The sequence below is a fragment of the Erpetoichthys calabaricus genome, chromosome 5 (assembly GCF_900747795.2).
Source record: "Erpetoichthys calabaricus chromosome 5, fErpCal1.3, whole genome shotgun sequence".
Lineage (NCBI taxonomy): Eukaryota > Metazoa > Chordata > Cladistia > Polypteriformes > Polypteridae > Erpetoichthys > Erpetoichthys calabaricus.
In genome coordinates this window covers 167,164,639-167,185,836 of record NC_041398.2, presented here as the reverse complement: position 1 = coordinate 167,185,836, position 21,198 = coordinate 167,164,639, and the positions used below count along the sequence as shown (strand labels likewise).

General features: G+C 41.3%; 1 protein-coding gene across 3 annotated transcripts in view; it reads right to left on the bottom strand.

Moving 5' to 3' along the window:
• cbr4 (carbonyl reductase 4) overlaps positions 1-21,198 on the bottom strand; it is an 80,258-nt gene that overhangs the window by 44,462 nt on the left and 14,598 nt on the right. The window lies entirely within an intron of this gene.

The following is a 21,198-nucleotide window of genomic DNA, read 5'->3' as shown; positions in this document are numbered from 1 at the left end:
CCTCTGAGCCACGTTGACTTTTCATTGTTCTTATCTGCTACAGTCTACATGCACCTCTGAGCCACGTTGACTTTTCATTGTTCTTATCTGCTACAGTCTACATGCACCTCTGAGCCACGTTGACTTTTTATTGTTCTTTTCGGTTCCGGCTGCTTTTAGCGTATCCCATGGTCTCTGTCTTGCGTGCCATGGTCGGCTGCTTAGTGAATTATAAAGGGATATCCAGGGAATAAGGACAGTTTGTGAGGTAGCAGCCGCGATAGTTTTACACTCCAGTACATTGTGGAGAATGCTGGTAACAGTCAGGTGGGCAGGCAGGCTGGCAAGCCAACAAAAACACTATACTCTTAGTATGGTATGAATCAGGTTTTTGTAGACAAAGGTTTTCCCCGTTCCTGCAGAACCATCTAAGAAGAAGCATGTTTGTCGCGGATGGGAATCGCTGTATGCAGCGTGTAAAACAGTTTGCTAGGGTGGACGCGGTCTTGAGTATCCCATGATGCGAGAGGAGGGTTAGAGTTGGCAGGCGGGGCTCTGTCTTGCGTATCCCATGACACTGGAGGAGGGTTACAGCTGGCGGGCGGGGCTCTGTCGTGCATACCCCATGGTCTTAGAGATTGTGGGCGGGGCTCTGTCGTGCGTTCACCATGCGCACTGCCTGCTCATGCCTCGAGAGCGAGGGTGGACGCAGGAGGAGAGTTAGAGTTGGCGGGCGGGGCTCTCTCGTGCGTATCCCATGACGCGGGAGGAGGGTAAGAGTTGGTTGGCGGGCAGGGCTCTGTCTTGCGTGCGTCTTGCTTGCCATGGTCTTAGTGAATTATATATATATATATAGATGTTTATTCTGACAACTCATACTGACTTTTAAAAGGCATAGACATCTGCATCCAGTTTTTTTACATGGAGCAGAATTTTCAAAGAAAGCTAAACAACCAGTGCTGCTTTAAAGCTATAAATAATACAAGTGAAGCCCATTATAATCCGATTAGAAAGCAAACTGGGTTTTATGAAGAATACTACAAGGACCTAAATGAGTACAATTTAATCCCTTGTAAACTCTTTAAGGCCAAGATTCATTTTTAGAAAGATCATCAGCTAGCCTTGTAGGTTTATGAGAATAATGCTCAGTCAGGTCTTTAGGAAGATCAAAATTCCCTGTACCTTGGTCACCTTTTCTGTTCTATAGAGGTGCTGAAATTTTATATTACCAATACTGGCCTACTTACATTTATCACTGAAGATGCAAAAACACTGGCATAAGACTGGTATTAACCAAAGTACAAGATAGGGGCTAGAAAGAAAAAAAACTGGAAAAAGAACAAACAAAGAATGTATAACATAATGACAGGGAATTTGTACTGACAGTGCCAAATTAAAGACTGTACATCACAGTAGCATAGTGACAGGCGTTGCTCTTGATGGAACTTGGGCCCATTGTAGCAAACACAAGGAGGCTTTCGACACAAAAAGCATGTCATAGAGTCTGAAAGTCTGGTATTAGACAGTGCAGTTAATATAGTTAACTTCACTAAAAGCAAGGCCAGTGAAATTGAGAATATTTTTTAGCTCTGTGCAATGAAAAATGTGAAGTGACTGAACAAGACTACTTCACACTGAAGTGCATTGAGTTTCACAAGGTAAAGTGTACAGCTATTTTTTTAAGTTACAAGATGAGAATAAATTATTTCTTCATGATCATCCATTTCTCCTTTCAAAATGCTAATATGACACTGATAGGCTACCTTTCTGATATGTTTTTTCTTGTTTGAATGGCTTACATATTTGGCCTACAGGGTTGAATCTCTAATATATTTGATGTACATGACAAAATTGAGGCAATAATTAAAAAGCCTGCATTTTGGTCTGGATGAATGGAAGAAAACAATATGTAGGTTTTTCCTTTCCAAAACAAACTAATTTGCAAACTAACTTGACCTGACATACTGTGTCAAACAAGACAATACACATCTCTTACATCTTGCTGTGCAGTTAACATGTGTACGTTCCTACAATTGACATTGCAAATTATTGGATTTGAAGTCCTTGAATTTGTTACACCAACACACTCACTACTCATTTCCCAATAAATCAGCAAGAGAACTGAATAGAAATTGACACAAATGGAGACTTGAAAAGTGAATATAGTATTAACAGAAACTGCAGGCGGACTTTTGCTCAAGTTTACATACAGAATATACAGAGCTATCAAATGTGGCAGTGAAGTTCCAGTTACAATCCCCTACCACATACTTCTACGAGAGTAGTTTTTCTGCACTCAACTGCATCAGAATCCAAGTACAGACATAAGGTCTCATTCATGAAATGTTTGTTAATTAACTAACACATATGTGCATAAAAGACAATTTTACTAAAATCTAAAGCCACATTCACAAACTATGAGTAAAACCTTGATTTTTTTCTTAATACCTTGCATGGGTTCAATCAATACCGATCGAATGTAAATTGTCAAACATGTGTACGTTGTGAGTTCATTACAATAATCCACATTAATCAACACCCCAAATGTTACCAAATAAGGATGTGTTACAACACATGCCCAAGATCTACCAATATGTCAAAAGCAAACAAAAAAAAGGGTTCGGGCGTGATAAAAAATATTCTCTAGCATGAGTAGTGATGTCACTGGCTCAGGTAATGGAATTGCTTGGAAAGAGGTGATGAATGTGGTTAATTCAGTGTCTTCTATAGAGCGAACTATTGTAAGAAATAAAACGAAAATGGTTCGATTTGAAATTAGATGCAAAGAAATGCATAGCTATTCATCGAAAATGTGCCTTTGTGATGGTGAGGGGGGCAGGTGTCCTGGCTCTTCACAACTCTCTGTTTCAGATCACCACATTGCATCCATTATTGGAGAGGTGTCTTTATTGGGTATTATTCCCAAAGCCTCCAATTATGGAGCGGTATTCAAATGTGAATTGCAAGTGACTTGTTTCATTCTGCTATAATGAGAAGTTGAAACATTCCATTACTCGTTATTGTATTTATTACTAAGATGAACAGGGAGATTCCGCTTGCCATGCAGAGACTTCATGCGAGACGCACAATAGTCCACAAGCTCAGGAACCTGCATTCAAGAAAAGCGGGCGCAGAAGCAGTGCAGTTCTCACAGAAATTGTGAATCAAAGGCAATTGAACCAAGCAGTCAAATTAATATACTCTACTCTGAAAGCTATAGGAATCCATTTGAAAGAAACAATCAATACTCTGAGTGAATTATGCAAAATGTTGCAAAATGCTGACAAATGCAAAGTAATATACCAAATACTTGGTTAATTTGTGTTTTTAGCATTTTTAACAAAATAAGACATCTTTACCTCGGAATCACTCTATTATTCGGTGTTGTGTCGTAATTGCTGCTGCACTGGGGTTTTCATCAACTGGCTCTACAACAGTGGTGGTTCGTAATGCGGGGCACTGAGGCACTGCACCCCCTCCAAATATTTTAAAAACTCGTACTTTAATTAGGTAATGCAAAATAATCGTGAAATTTTTTTTTGCTCAACGTGCTTGGTATCAGCTCATGTCAACATCCATTAAAAATACTTGTACTTGTTTATTTTCTGTATGAAACCCTATATTTCCTGAGTGAAGGACACATGACAAAGCAGATGACCCAAAGCTGCCCTTTAATTGGTTGCTTTCAGATTTTTCAGGGGACGCAGACACTCCAGCATTTATTGGCAGCAAATTAATATTGTTTCAGGTTTTTTCTTTAATCTAATGTGATTGGACAATTATCAACACACTATTTCTCAAGTTCACATCAATGGTTCACATATGACACCCGCCATTAACATAACTACAGATGAGCGAATGCGACTTTACAGAGAGGGCAACTTCAAATACTGTAGATCTTCAGAAATCAAAAAAAAATGTAATTCTTTCTTTAATGAAATACCCCTTCATAGATTGTTCACTTGAAGAAAAAAAGAAAATAAAGGAGCTTGGACCAGACTGACCTGACTTTAGAATTCTGCAGCAGGCAAGTGCTCGAGGACGAGCTTACTTTTTCCACTCTTATTATGACAAATGGAGTTGCCGAACTGGATGTGGTGTAGGTAATGGCTTCTTTTGCTTTCCCTGTTTGAAAGTGTCAAAGCATTGTGGACAACAACAGGGGTACAAGACCTAAAACATCTTTCTGAAAAATGCAAGTGGCTTCTAGACCAGTATTTTGCAATCAGTGTGCTGAAGCACATTGGTGCACCATGACAGCTACCCAAGTGTACAATGGAAATAATTGTGTAGCACACTTGGGTCTAAAACTGACAGGGACAAGCTCCACAGGTGGTTCGAGACTTATCTGAGGAAAGCAGGACTACCTGGAGAATCTGGCATAAAAGCAGCTCCGTGATCTCTATGTTACAGACACAGCACTTCAGACACATCTCCAGGCTGCTAGAGTCCATCTGCCATGGGTGTGTGGTCTCTAACAAGCCTCACCACGCTGGTGGATAAAGGGCATACGAGATGCCTCTAAAGCAGAGGGGGGATATCATCAAAGTGCTGTGTCTGTGAATGCTGATCTCAGAGCTCTTTTTTACCGGCTTCTCCAGTAGTCCTGACCCTTCAGGCAGTTGAGCACGTGTATGAGATATAATGTATTTGTGGTTATTAAGATAGGGGTGTGCCTTGGGATGATTGTTTACAAAAAGTGTGCCACTACAGAAAAAGAGGTTGGAAAACACTGATATAGACAATAGTATGAGGCTAACATTTTGGCAGGCTTAGTGAAATGACTCAGTTTAATCACAAAGTAATTGAGAAATGTTTAAGCCTGAAGGAAATGAGAGCAAAATGTATGTTCAAGAAAATATAGGTTTCCTGATCATAAAGGCAGAATAAGATTTAGGTTGAACTTGTCCTGTGGGCATAGGACAAGGCAGGCTGGGTGTTGAGTTTTTTTTAAGATGTAGTGGTCTGTGGATCTTACAATGTGAATTTGTGCCCAAGTGAGGATAAACCTGGCAAACCTGCATACAACTGGGCAATCTGGCAACAAGTGTAGAATAAAATTAGGGTGGTAATGACTGTGTTGTAAATGATAAACTGTGATGCAAGACTTCAGAAAAATCAGAGGACTAGTGATTGTATGATGTGGATTTATGGAATACAGTGGAAATGACCAAGGACTGAGCACTCTATTAGCAGAGGCAGAATAAGATTTGGATTGGACTTATGCTATGGATGTGTTATAGGACAGACAGAAGTGCACGCTATTGGAAGATTACAGAGGTGGGGGTGTGGACATTATGATGTGGGTGATAGCAGAATGGGGAACTGGCCAAGTTGGCAGAGGACTGGGCAATTTACAGACAGGTGTAGTATAAGATTTGGATGGTGGGTACATCGGTTTCTGTCCACATCTATAGGGCAAGATATTGGGAAGAATAAGGCAACTTTGGATGTCACAGACTGAAGTTTTGAGGCACAGTAGAAATGGGAAAGCTGGCATCACATTGGGCAGCAAGGTAAAAAGGGTATAATACATTTTACTTTGGATTTATTCTGTGTGTCTGGTACTGGACAGGCCAAGATGTGCACTGGCACTATGATGAGGACCACGAGAGCATGTGGAATGACCAGATAGATAGAGAGATGTGAAACACATACCAGATAAGTGCTTCAGTTTGCCCAACCTTGCAAATGCATCACTGGATGGAGCTTTGATGCGTGCATGTGTGTATTCTATTGCACCAATTACCCTGGGTAGGTTGGCCAGCTCGTAAAATCTTTGACTAACTTTCACTTACCTTTCCCTATTACATGAGAACTGAATACAATACCAAATTAGTGTTAATATGCTGTTAAGTATTCCAGGTAGTATGTGGCTCATAGATGGCTGAGAAATCCCAGGCCTGTCTGTAATCTCCCACTGAAATGTGCCCATAGCCAAAAAGCCAGATGTCGACAGGACTTGCAGATGTACAGGTATGGCATGGCTCCTTGTTGCTGCTCTTTTCAGAATAGAATCCATAACAGTGCATAAATGCACCAGAATGGGTTTGGGTAGTCTATAATGACTAATTAACCATTCATCACTCTCTGACAACACATCAGCGCAATCCCGGAATCTGCGCCTTTTCCTCAGTGAATCCTGGGGCAAATCATGCAGTAGTGCAAGATCAGCCTTTGTTCCATTCAGTCAAACCAGGTTCAAATCAATGCTCTTTTACAGAACAATACAGTCAGTTTGGTTCACAGCCGTGTAATGTGTTTACCAAGAAACAAAACAAGATACCTGTGTTGTTGAATAATCATTAAACTAATAGCTAAATTAACAGATTTCATTGAAGGATGTGATATCTTGTAATTTATAATTTTCATATTTATACAGAATTTTATTTTATTCATTTAAAATGTGTTTTGTGCAAATGGCATTCACATATCATGTTTTTCATTATTTACACACATACACTACGCTTGGTGCTGAGCATGTGTAAGACCTTTTCGTTTTTTTACAACAGATGGTCCTTACTAAAACATTGATAAATACCGGATTTTACTTCTACAATTGCTTTATGAACAAATTTGTTCTGCTCATGTTTCATGAATGAAACCCATAGACTTTTTATTGAAAACAGCTTAAGACTAAAATGGTCATGCATTTCATCAAATTTACAGATATTGTGTTCCAAGAAGCAAGTCCACACATCACATTCATTTTGAGCAGAACGAATTTGAAATAGAACAGAATAATTTAAAAAATAAGTATGCATTTTGTTATTGTGTAAAATGTATATAATGCTTATGGCAATTATTGGTACTAGTATGAACAAGACAGTAGGTAGAGAATCTGCGGAGCTGAAAAGGGGTATGAAGTCTATAAAAGTTTTAGAACCACTGCTTTATGGTAACCGTAATGATGTTTGGTCAGTTTTGTAGTGAGAAAATAAATTTCCTCCAATTACTGGTCTTTTATAATGGAAGCAATATGCAAATATAAATTAATATCTGCAAAGAACTGTCACCCTGTTCAGGGATAATTTTTGTCCTACTCCCTGTGGAACTGCTGAGACAGGTTAAAACTCAATATAGCTTCATAATTAGATAAAGCAGGTTTAGATAAAGCATGGAAAGAAGATAACAAAATGATATGCCAATATTCAAATACTGCTTAGATGATTGTACATGCCAAGGTTATACTAAAATTTTAACGCATTTGGTAAAATCTACACACAAATGCACCAACACCACCAAAGCTCAGGCCTACTGAAAATCAACTCTAAACTCCAAGCACTGGACTTTCTTTGTTGATTTTTCCCCACAATCATTTTTTTTACATTATAAAGGAAGTAAACATGGCTGCATTCATCTTAATTCATAATCACCAAATTATTTTGTCCCAGTTTTGGGTCATCCCACACCCCCACAGCACTGGGCACAAGGAAGGAAATCAACTTAGAACAGGGTTCCAGTCCATCTCAGAGATCTGGCAAACACAAACAAGAGTGACAATTTTCAAATTTGTTGAATGTGGATATAATATGAAATACAATATTCAGAGAAAATGCCTAACATAGAATGTGAAAACCCCATATGAAATGTGCCTGGGCTAGGATTATCCCCCCAGGACCGGTAATGAAGCAGTACAAACAACCAACTCTTTTTGAGTCAGTTAATATACATCCAAATATTCATTTTTGAACTTACTTAATACAATTTAGTGTTTCTAGGAGTCAGAATCTATCTCAACAGTGAATAAGAAGGGAATTAGATGTGAACAGAAAACTGGCATCTAATCACTGGACATAATCACACACATGCACAGTGGGCCGATTTAGATCTGAAAAATTATTATAACCTATAGCTCTTTAGGTTGCGGCAGCAAACTGAGGTACACAGAGTACATCCACAGTAGATACGGACAGAAAGTGCAAAACCCCTGTCAACAGTAATCAGACTAGAATTTTAGCTGAAGCCTTTGAAAATTTGACCAACAAGAATGAACTGTCATTTTAAAAAATATAATCTGTAAATAAAGTATACCTATTCAGTACTGCACAGCAGCTGATCCCAGGAGCAATGGTAGTCATAAGCACTAAGTGCCATTACTACAAAGGGCACAGTCATACACAAGGCAAGTACTGTATACAGTTCCTTTATCACCTAGCAGAATGCTTTAGAATGTCAGATAAAACCAGAGAAGTCTGTAGAAGCACAAAAATACAAAAACTTGCACACACCCTGGCCTGAATACAATGTTTCCCTGAAAATAAAATCTATAACAAAAATAAGCCCTAGCATGATTTTCAAGATGCTCTGTAATATAAGCCCTACCCCAAAAATAAGCCCCAGTCAAGATTGTCAGCTGAAAAGTAAGGTGCCTAAGGCTAGGTTGTGCCCGAAACATCCATTAAATTCCGAGGACACCTTGCCACAATATCTCTGAAAAGGATGTTTAATGATTACATCCATCAATTCAGGGATGCACCCATTCCTGCAGCATCAGCACAAGACAGAAACAAAATCTCTGGATGGGGCATCAGCTCAACACAAGGTGAACACAAGCACACACATACACTGGCATCATTGTAGCTTCATCAAATCCCAAAAACCTTCATGTCTTTGGATGGAAAACAGAGCACACTGTGGAAACCCACCAGGAAAACATACAAACTCCAGGCAGGGATCACAAGGGACGTGACTCCCTGCGAGACAGCAGCGCTACCAGTCTGCCATCCCATATGTGTAACTATTAGCAGTATTCATTATTTAAACAAAGTTTACAATTTATCTGTAAAATGTTTCATACATATTTTAATGCATTTCATCATGAAAGTGATATCAAGTATAAATCTAAGAATTCTAAATGTACAGAGAGGTGGAATATTAATACATTTAATGTGTTCTGTGTAGCAATGCTGCTTGCCGCTGCTGTCAATGCAGGAGGACGCCCCAGAGAGATTTAACAACTGGGTCGGTTTTAAGATGACATTTACAATGGTCTGCTTTAGTAACAAAGTAAACTACAGGATAAAATAGGACATTTTGAGTTTAAAGCTGACATTTCCACTTTAATCACAAAATAAACATTTTCATTATGTCCTTATTTTCTTTATCTCTGTGGCTCAAATACGCCACCATGCATTCAGATGTTCTTGTAATGATGCAAAAAAAAAAAAAAAGACAGCACAGAAGATGGTATGTGAGACTTTTAAAATGTATCATGTCATTACTTTGGGGAATATGCGAAGCTTGAATATCAAAGCACCACGAGTGCATTTGTATGTCGGCATTTTGCTTCACCACATTGAACCATTCATCAAATATCGAGGCACACACATCAATTCTGGAGGATCCTAAAAGCATAGCAAGAAATTCAGGCTGAAATTCAGGGTTTGAATGTGGAGAGTTATGACGATATAACAGAAGAAGCTGACATGACTGTATTTGGATACATGTATATTGTTGTACATGAATAAATATAAGATACTAGCCAACCTGCAGCATAATCACGCTGCTTTTTTTAATGATTTTTAAGCACAGGGAAAAAATGAACATTTGAAAAATCCGTAATTTAATAAACCACCAAGAAAAGTAACATTGTAACAATGCACGCTACGAACCAACATACATTCATCATTCAGTACGCACTGCCTGCTCATTTGCCCGCCCCCAACGCTTTTGTCTCTGCTACAGTCCAAATGCACCTCTGAGCCACGTTGTCTTTTCATTGTTCTTTGCGGTTCCGGCTGCTGTTCTATATGTAATCCACTAAGTCACCCGACCATGGTAGTAGCGACGGGCGGTGTGTACAAAGGGCAGGGACGTAATCAGTGTGAGCGTATGATCCGCACTTACTGGGAATTCCTCGTTCGTGGGGAACAATTGCAAGCCCTGGTCTCCATCACAAATGGGGTTCAACGGCTTACCCACGCCTGTCGGCGCTGGGTAAACACACGTTGATCCATTCAGTGTAGCGCGCGTGCAGTACCGGACATCCAAGGGCATCACAGACCTGTTAATGCTCAATCTCACATGGCTGAGAGCCACTTGTCCCTCTAAGAAGTTGGACGCTGACCGGTTGGCGATCGCGTAACTATTTAGCAGTAGGGAGTCTCATTTGTTTTCGGAATTAACCAGACAAATCGCTCCACCAACTAAGAACAGCCATGCACCACCACCCAGAGAATCGAGAAAGAGCTATCAATCTGTCAATCCTCTCTGTGTCCCGTGTTGAGTCAAATTAAGCAAAATTTGTGTGTGGTGAGTTGTTGCATCCGGGCACATGAGCAGGCACTGTGAATGCCTTGAGAGCATGGGTGGACGCATGCCGGGGAATAATGAGTATCTATATATCTTCTTAGATACAGAAAGCGTCTGATGCGGTGTTTGGTGAATTGTTGCAGTGTGTGAGTTAGCAGTTGTGATGGTTTTACACTCCAGTACATTGCAGTGAACGCTGGTAACAGTCCGGCGGACGGGCAGGCGTTCTCGTCCCATGCTCTTAAAGTTGGTGGGCGTGTCTCTGTATCGGTTCGAGTTGTTGGGTGGTGCTCTGTCGTTTGTATCCCATGGTCTGACGACTTGGTGGATTACATATAGAAATGCTGCCGAAACCGAAAAGAATAAAGAAAAGTCAACGTGGCTCAGTGGTGCATGTGTACTGTAGCAGAGACAAAAGCGAGTTGGTGAGTTGTTGCATCCGGGCACATGAGCAGGCACTGTGAATGCCTTGAGAGCGTGGGTGGACGCGTGCTCGAGTTGGTGGGCGTGAGTTGGTGGGCTGGGCTTTGTGAGTTGACTGACATGGCTATTTTTTGCGTATCCTATGGTTGTCTTCCGGCAGTGTGAGTGCCTCGAGAGACAGGGTGTCCTTGTTTGGTGAGATGTTGCAGTTTGTGAGTGCATACAGCGATTCACATCCGCGACAAACATGATTTTTCTTAGATGGTCCTGTCGCATCCACCCTTGCACTCAAAGCATACCCTCTGCCTGGTCATGTGCCCACTCGCAAGAGCAACGGACACAGACCCGCCCACCAACTCTAAGACCATGGCGTGTAAAACAGTTTGCGATGGTGGACGTGGTCATGCGTCATAACCGAAAAGAATAATGAAAAGTCAACATGGCTCAGAGGTGCATGTGGAGTGTAAAAGAGACGAACGCGAATGACGCCCTGTGTTGTGAGTTGCTGCGTCCTAGTTGGTGGGCGTGGCTCAGCAAGTTGTCGTCGTATCCAATGATGCCGTGTTTTGTGAGTTGCTGTGTCCGAGTTGGTGGGCGTGGCTCTGCGAGTTGTCGTCGTATCCAATGGTCTTAGAGTTGGTGGGCGTGGCTCTGTCCTGCGTGCTTCCATGGGTGTCTTGCTTGAGCTGGCGGCGGCTTAGTGAATTATATATATAGATCCCCTGAAAATAAGCCCTAGTGCATCTTTTGGAGCAAAAATTAATATAAGACCCTGTCTTATTTTCGGGGAAACACGGTATTAAAGCATGGCACATGGTTTTATAGCCTATATCATTAACTCATGAGAAAAAACTTCATCTTGTTTTGGAACAATGCTTTGTAATTTAAAAAGTGGCGAGCCATTAGCTTGAGTAAATTATGTTTAAAAGCAAACAATCTTGAGCTTTATTTTTATTGCACTCGTCATAAAAAAAAGAAAAGCAGACCTTTAAATGAAGTGACAATTCTATAATGTTATTGCACATAAAATAGAAAATGATAATTCAGCTTCTATATATTTAAATTAAACTTGCATAAAATTAAAGCAATGCTAATTACTAACTTGAAATGTCTGAAAAAGTTATTCAGCAAAAAAGTGCCCTAAACTGAAAAAGCATTTTACTTCCAAACAAAATGTGCCAAACTGAATATTATAGATAAGGAAATGCTGGCTCTCTTGTATTTTATGAGTAAGCAAAGTCATATTAAGTTGATGCCAGTAGTGGACAGGGTGCTAGCCTCATGCAGAATATCTTCTTTAAGGTTTACAATTGACTGAACATCAGTATTTGAATTCTTTACATATTTAAGTGGCATGTCATCTTTCTACCTCATTTTTTTTTCAGCAGGATAAAAGCAGCAACCTCCGTGTTCCCCTTAGATTGTCAAAGGCCATCTCTCCTCAAGAAAAATAAATCCCTTGTAAAAGGATGACATATCTGAGTATAATATATCGCTCCAGGGTACCTTGCAGTACAAAAGGTTTTGTTATTTCGGATATGGAATAGAAGTTAAGGCATTAGGCTTTAAACCCCAAGGCTTTTAACTCACTGTCTGACCTGAAGTAAGTTATTTAATTTTTACTCCAATAGTTATAATAAAAAAAAGCATGTAAATAATAGTATTGAATACAGTATCTGTGTTTATAAAGGGTATGAAGATGGTGTTTCACTGTTGAAGGGCACTATAATAAATAAATAAAGGAAGGGAGATTTAAAATGTCTAATCTCAAAAATTTACACTTTCCACTCCTGTGGTACAAAATGAGTTTCAGCGATATTCTGCCCTAAACCAGACATTATCCGAGTGCTGCAGAAATCTTTTTACACATACTCACTAAGGTAAGGTCATATTCCCATCTAATTCCAGGCCCTGCAGGCCATATCCATGACTAAATATTTGAATGGAGAATCTTTTTCTCAAACAATTAAGCGTGTGTGTGTGTGTGTATATATTTTATATATTATATATATATATATATATACAGTGCATCCGGAAAGTATTCACAGCGCATCACTTTTTCCACCTTTTGTTATGTTACAGCCTTATTCCAAAATGGATTAAATTCATTTTTTTCCTCAAAATTCTACACACAACACCCCATAATGACAACGTGAAACAAGTTTACTTGAGGTTTTTGCAAATTTATTAAAAATAAAAAAACTGAGAAATCCCATGTACATAAGTATTCACAGCCTTTGCTCAATACTTTGTCGATGCACCTTTGGCAGCAATTACAGCCTCAAGTCTTTTTGAATATGATGCCACAAGCTTGGCACACCTATCCTTGGCCAGTTTCGCCCATTCCTCTTTCCAGCACCTCTCAAGCTCCATCAGGTTGGATGGGAAGCATCGGTGCACAGCCATTTTAAGATCTCTCCAGAGATGTTCAATCGGATTCAAGTCTGGGCCACTCAAGGACATTCACAGAGTTGTCCTGAAACCACTCCTTTGATATCTTGGCTGTGTGCTTAGGGTCGTTGTCCTGCTGAAAGATGAACCGTCACCCCAGTCTGAGGTCAAGAGCACTCTGGAGCAGGTTTTCATCCAGATTGTCTCTGTTAATTGCTGCAGTCATCTTTCCCTTTATCCTGACTAGTCTCCCAGTCCCTGCCGCTGAAAAACATCCCCACAGCATGATGCTACCACCACCATGCGTCACTGTAGGGATGGTGCCAGGTTTCCTCCAAACGTGACGCCTGGCATTCACACCAAAGAGTTCAATCTTTGTCTCATCAGACCAGAGAATTTTCTTTCTCATGGTCTGAGAGTCCTTCAGGTGCCTTTTGGCAAAATCCAGGTGGGCTGCCATGTGCCTTTTACTAAGGAGTGGCTTCTGTCTGGCCACTCTACCATACAGTCCTGATTGGTGGATTGCTGCAGAGATGGTTGTCCTTCTGGAAGGTTCTCCTCTCTCCACAGAGGACCTCTGGAGCTCTGAAAGAGTGACCATCGGGTTCTTGGTCACCTCCCTGACTAAGGCCCTTCTCCCCCGATCGCTCAGTTTAGATGGCCGGCCAGGTCTAGGAAGAGTCCTGACATGAACTGTCAACTGTGGGACCTTATATAGACAGGTGTGTGCCTTTCCAAATCATGTCCAATCAACTGAATTTTCCACCGGTGGACTCCAATTAAGCTGCAGACACATCTCTAGGATGATCAGGGGAAACAGGATGCACCTGAGCTCAATTTTGAGCTTCATGGCAAAGGCTGTGAATACTTTTTTTTTATTTTTAATAAATTTGCGAAAATCTCAAGTAAACTTTTTTCACATTGTCATTATGGGGAGTTGTGTGTAGAATTCTGAGGAAAAAAATTAATTTAATCCATTTTGGAATAAGGCTGTAACATAACAAAATGTGGAAAAAGTGATGCGCTGTGAATACTTTCCAGATGCACTGTATATATATATATATATATATATATATATATATATATATATACAGTAATCCCTCGCTATATCGCGCTTTGACTTTCGCGGCTTCACTCTATCGCAGATTTTATATGTAAGCATATCTAAATATATAACGCGGATTTTTCGCTGCTTCGCGGGTTTCTGCGGACAATGGGTCTTTTTACTTCTGGTACTTGCTTCCTCAGTTGGTTTGCCCTGTTGATTTCATACAAAAGATGCTATTGGCGGATGGCTGAGAAGCTACCCAATCAGAGCACGCAGTTAAGTTCCTGTGTGCTGCTGATTGGCTCAGCGACGGAGTGCTGCATTAACCAGGAAGTCTCATCTCACTCATTCAGCATTAACGTGCTCCTGCTACTGCTTCAGGAGCCGTGTCCAAGCACCAACAGAAGATGCAAATGATTGCAGAAAAGGTAAAAGTTTTGGATATGTTGAAGGAAGGGAACAGCTACACCGCTGCAGGACACCAATGAGTCCACGATTGTTTTTATTTAAAAAGGAGGAAAAGCATAGAAGATCTACGGCCGCAGTGTCCTTTAACCAGGGCGCAAAACGAGTTGCAAGTGGACGTGATAAGGCAGTAGTCTGGATGGAATCTGCTTTAGGGATTTGGATTGAAGAGTGCTGGAAGAAGAACAACGGCAGTGCTACACTGTCGCCTGAAGAGGCTCCTTTAGAAGAGCTGTAACGCTATCCTTTGTTGTGCAGTAAAATTAAACTCATCGTTATCGGACAAGTCATCGTGTCATAGTTGGTGAGTAACCATAATTAATTATCTACGTACAGTACTTATTACATGTACATAGTTTAGTGTCACTGTACACACATTTTACTGTATACAATTTTTCTTGCATTGTACGTATTTATTGCTGGTGGCCTGTCTGTCGTAATGGCTGTAACATATGTGATATCGGAGACACTCGATATCTTTAAAATAATATTTAGGTTTTACTGTATATAAACTGTGTTTACATACATAATTTCAACGAATCTTACCTAATATCTAAGAGAATACAAAGGGTTTATGCTGTATAATTGTGCGGGAAATGTTTATAATAGTGTGGGAGAGTTTATAAGAGCTTAAAATATATAAAAACAACCATATGAACATATGGTTTCTACTTCGTGGATTTTCACCTTTTGCGGGGGGTTCTGGAATGCAACCCCCGCGATGGAGGAGGGTTTACTGTATAGAGTAGAGTCTCGCTTATCCGACCTTCGCTTATCCGACATTCTGTATTATCCGACGTCCCACCGCAAAAAAACCCCAAAAAAAACGCATCAATTGGCAACAAGAACTGCAAGTTGCAAGCATAAGCGTAGTCTATTTTTTTGTTACTAAGTTCATTTTTTTCAGTTAATTTTTTCTGTTGTTTTGTTGTAAAACATGATTATTAGGTTTGTAATGTGTAAAATTATAACATAGTTTGACGTTTAATAGGCTTTTTCTTAACACCTCCTATTATCCAACATTTTCGACGTTCTGCCGGCCAGTTTATGTCGGATAAGCCAGACTCTACTGTGTGTGTGTGTGTATGTGTATATATATATATATATACAGTGGTGTGAAAAACTATTTGCCCCCTTCCTGATTTCTTATTCTTTTGCATGTTTGTCACACAAAATGTTTCTGATCATCAAACACATTTAACCATTAGTCAAATATAACACAGGTAAACACAAAATGCAGTTTGTAAATGGTGGTTTTTATTATTTAGGGAGAAAAAAAAATCCAAACCTACATGGCCCTGTGTGAAAAAGTAATTGCCCCCTGAACCTAATAACTGGTTGGGCCACCCTTAGCAGCAATAACTGCAATCAAGCGTTTGCGATAACTTGCAATGAGTCTTTTACAGCGCTCTGGAGGAATTTTGGCCCACTCATCTTTGCAAAATTGTTGTAATTCAGCTTTATTTGAGGGTTTTCTAGCATGAACCGCCTTTTTAAGGTCATGCCATAGCATCTCAATTGGATTCAGGTCAGGACTTTGACTAGGCCACTCCAAAGTCTTCATTTTGTTTTTCTTCAGCCATTCAGAGGTGGATTTGCTGGTGTGTTTTGGGTCATTGTCCTGTTGCAGCACCCAAGATCGCTTCAGCTTGAGTTGACGAACAGATGGCCGGACATTCTCCTTCAGGATTTTTTGGTAGACAGTAGAATTCATGGTTCCATCTATCACAGCAAGCCTTCCAGGTCCTGAAGCAGCAAAACAACCCCAGACCATCACACTACCACCACCATATTTTACTGTTGGTATGATGTTCTTTTTCTGAAATGCTGTGTTCCTTTTACGCCAGATGTAACGGGACATTTGCCTTCCAAAAAGTTCAACTTTTGTCTCATCAGTCCACAAGGTATTTTCCCAAAAGTCTTGGCAATCATTGAGATGTTTCTTAGCAAAATTGAGACGAGCCCTAATGTTCTTTTTGCTTAACAGTGGTTTGCGTCTTGGACATCTGCCATGCAGGCCGTTTTTCCCCAGTCTCTTTCTTATGGTGGAGTCGTGAACACTGACCTTAATTGAGGCAAGTGAGGCCTGCAGTTCTTTAGACGTTGTCCTGGGGTCTTTTGTGACCTCTCGGATGAGTCGTCTCTGCGCTCTTGGGGTAATTTTGGTCGGCTGGCCACTCCTGGGAAGGTTCACCACTGTTCCATGTTTTTGCCATTTGTGGATAATGGCTCTCACTGTGGTTCGCTGGAGTCCCAAAGCTTTAGAAATGGCTTTATAACCTTTACCAGACTGATAGATCTCAATTACTTCTGTTCTCATTTGTTCCTTAATTTCTTTGGATCTTGGCATGATGTCTAGCTTTTGAGGTGCGTTTGGTCTACTTCTCTGTGTCAGGCAGCTCCTATTTAAGTGATTTCTTGATTGAAACAGGTGTGGCAGTAATCAGGCCTGGGGGTGGCTACGGAAATTGAACTCAGGTGTGATACACCACAGTTAGGTTATTTTTTAACAAGGGGGCAATTACTTTTTCACACAGGGCCATGTAGGTTTGGATTTTTTTTCTTCCTAAATAATAAAAACCACCATTTACAAACTGCATTTTGTGTTTACTTGTGTTATATTTGACTGATGGTTAAATGTGTTTGATGATCAGAAACATTTTGTGTGACAAACATGCAAAAGAATAAGAAATCAGGAAGGGGGCAAATAGTTTTTCACACCACTGTATATATATATATATATATATATATATAAATATAAAAATAAAATCCTAAGCCTAAAAGTGCAACAATTTTGTGCAATGATTTCATGTGATGTTTTTATGTCACTTTTTTGTCACGCTTTAAAATCTGGCTTATTTTAAAACCTACATATACATGTTTGGTATCATTCTTTTTAGAATATATCGAACTTTGATGTTGTTAGACTTTCAGATTCTTATTCCATTTTTAAATTATAAACTAAAAATATCAAGAACTCACATCCCATGAGACGAGAATTTGTGCCAAGAGATTTAACCACGCCTGGGGCCGAACATAAAAGACAAAGAGTACAGTAATCCTTTGCTACTTCGCGGTTCACTTTTCGCGGATTCACGACTTCGCGGATTTTATATGTAAGCATATCTAAATATATAACGCAGATATTTCGCTGCTTCGCGGGTTTCTGCTGACAATGGGTCTTTTTACTTCTGGTACTTGCTTCCTCAGTTGGTTTGCCCAGTTGATTTCATACAAGAGATGCTATTGGCGGGTGGCTGAGAAGCTACCCAATCAAAGCACACAGTTAAGTTCCTGTGTGCTGCTGATTGGCTCAGCGACGGAGTGCTGCATTAACCAGGAAGTCTCATCTCACTCATTCAGCATTAACGTGCTACTGCTTCAGGGGGCGAGTCCAAGCGCCAACAGAAGATGCAAATGATTGCAGAAAAGGTAAAAGTTTTGGATATGTTGAAGGAAGGGAACAGCTACACCACTGTAGGACACCATTACGGCATCAATGAGTCCACGATTATTTTTATTTAAAAAGGAGGAAAAGCATATAAGATCTACGGCCGCAGTGTCCTTTAACCAGGGCACAAAACGAGTTGCAAGTGGACGTGATAAGGCAGTAGTCTGGATGGAATCTGCTTTAGGAATTTTTGCAACAAGGTCGACGACGTCATGACCGCCTACAAGCTGCTACGTGTACTTCGCTATACAGTAAGTGTAAACTTATCTACCAATTTCATATTGCTTAGCAGTTGTCCCTGTTATTAATAGAATAAAGGGTGGGTTGTAAACAATACAGTGAGGGTTTAAAAACGTCCAAATACACGTTAAATAATTAAATAAATATGGTGTCCCTACTTCGCGGAAATTCAGTTATCGCGGTCAGCCTTGGAACCTATCTCCCGCGATAAGTGAGGGATTACTGTAAATAACAAAGACAGCTGCTGTACAGGTTTTTAAATGTTCGAATCCAGCAGCTGATCGAGCAAAGAGGAGGTAAAAAAAATTTATTTCTTTCCCATTGTGTCACCATTTAAGAGGGGGTTTCGGAGGAGCGACCGCATCTCCTTGGGGTGCCACTCTCACTCTCACCTCAGAGTACTGCATCCTCCACCCATCCTTCTGCTGATACCAGCATAATAGAGAGTTTTCCCCCACCCACAATTACAGCAGCCCAGGTAAGCAGAGAGCTGAGGAGACTTTGTGCCAGCAAAGCAGTGGGTCCAGATGGAGTATCGCCACGACTGTTGAAGGCCTGTGCGTTGGAGCTGGGGAGTCCTCTACAGCGCATCTTCAACCTGAGCCTGGAACAGGGGAGAGTCCCGAGGCTTTGGAAAACATCTTGCATCACCCCAGTCCCAAAGGTATCACGTCCTAGTGAGCTGAATGACTTCAGGCCTGTCGCCCGGATGTCACATGTGATGAAGACCATGGAGCGGCTGCTGCTTCACCACTTGAGGCCACAGCTCCGCCATGCCCTCGACCCTCTGCAGTTCGCATACCAGGAGAAGGTGGGAGCGGAGGATGCCATCATCTACATGCTACACCGATCCCTCTTCCACTTGGACAGAGGCAGTGGTGCAGTAAGAATTATGTTTCTGGACTTCTTTAGCGCCTTCAACACCATCCAACCTCTGCTCCTTAGGGACAAGCTGACAGAGATGGGAGTAGATTCATACCTGGTGGCATGGATCGTGAACTATCTTACAGACAGACCTCAGTATGTGCGTCTCGGGAACTGCAGGTCTGACATTATGGTCAGCAGTACAGGAGCGCCGCAGGGGACTGTGCTTTCTCCGGTCCTGTTCAGTCTATATACATCGGACTTCCAATACAACTCGGAGTCCTGCCACGTGCAAAAGTTCGCTAACGACACTGCTATCATGGGCTGCATCAGGAATGGGCATTAGGAGGAGTATAGGAACCTAATCAAGGACTTTGTTAAATGGTGCGACTCAAACCACCTACAACTGAACACCAGCAAAACCAAAGAACTGGTGGTGGATTTTAGGAGGCCCAGGCCCCTCACGGACCCCGTGATTATTAGAGGTGACTGTGTGCAGAGGGTACAGACCTATAAATACCTGGGAGTGCAGCTGGATGATAAACTGGACTGGACTGCCAATATTGATTCTTTGTGCAAGAGAGAACAGAGCAGACTATACTTCCTTAGAAGGCTGGCGTCCTTCAACATCTGCAATAAGATGCTGCAGATGTTCTATCAGACGGTTGTGGCGAGTGCCCTCTTCTATGCGGTGGTGTGCTGGGGAGGCAGCATAAAGAGGGATGCCTCACGCCTGGACAAACTAGTGAGTAAGGCAGGCTCTATTGTAGGCATGGAGCTGGACAGTTTGATATCTGTGGCGGAGCGACAGGCGCTGAACAGGCACCTGTCAATCATGGAGAATCCACTGCATCCACTGAACAACATCATCTCCAGACAGAGGAGCAGCTTCAGCGACAAACTGCTGTCACTGTCCTGCTCCACTGACTGTCTGAGGAGATCGTTCCTCCCCCACACTATGTGACTCTTCAATTCCACCTGGGGGGGGTAAACGTTAACACTACACAAGATTATTGACTGTTATACCTGCCTCGCACTCTACACCTTGCATTTTTTAACTTGCACTGCATTTTTATCGCTCTTTAATTAATATTGTGTTTATCAGTATGCTGCTGCTGGAGTATGTGAATTTCCCATTGGGGATTAATAAAGTAGCGGCAGAGGTGCGAAGTGGCTGGCACGTAGCACAAGCCACGGAGGGTTGGCAAGCGAAGCGAGCAGGGGGTAACATCCTAGTATACATACACACATATATATATATTATATATATATATATATATATATATATATATATATATGGTTGAAATAGTTTACTGTCAAATAAATGCAAAGAGTACGCGACACGTGTTTCGCCCTCATTCTGGGCTCGTCAGGCGTACACACTCCACTGCACTCCCTCTCGGGAATCGAACCTCGGACGTCAGCGCCAGAGGCGATGCCCCTAACGTTGTGCCACGGCGTGTGGTTCGTTTATTCGACAGCATGTAGATCGGGGTAATTACATTCACGGCATTCGTAGTCTGTGTCACAATCTGATTGTATGGGTGGTTACCTACCAGGTAACGCTTATGGTTGGCCAGCAATCTGCTAACATCCGCCACGGTGCCCTCAGTTTGTGAGGAGCAGATCATAGAATGGTTGAAATAGTTTACTGTCAAATAAATGCAAAGAGTACGCGACACATGTTTCGCTGAGGACAGTAAACTATTTCAACCATTCTATGATCTGCTCCTCACAAACTGAGGGCACCGTGGCGGATGTTAGCAGATTGCTGGCCAACCACAAGCGTTACCTGGTAGGTAACCACCCATACAATCAGATTGTGACACAGACTACGAATGCCGTGAATGTAATTACCCCGATCTACATGTTGTCAAATAAACGAACCACACGCCGTGGCGCAACGTTAGGGGCATCGCCTCTGGCGCTGACGTTCGAGGTTCGATTCCCGAGAGGGAGTGCAGTGGAGTGTGTACGCCTGACAAGCCCAGAATGAGGGCGAAACACGTGTCGCGTACTCTTTGCATTTATTTGACAGTAAACTATTTCAACCATTCTATGATCTGCTCCTTACAAACTGAGG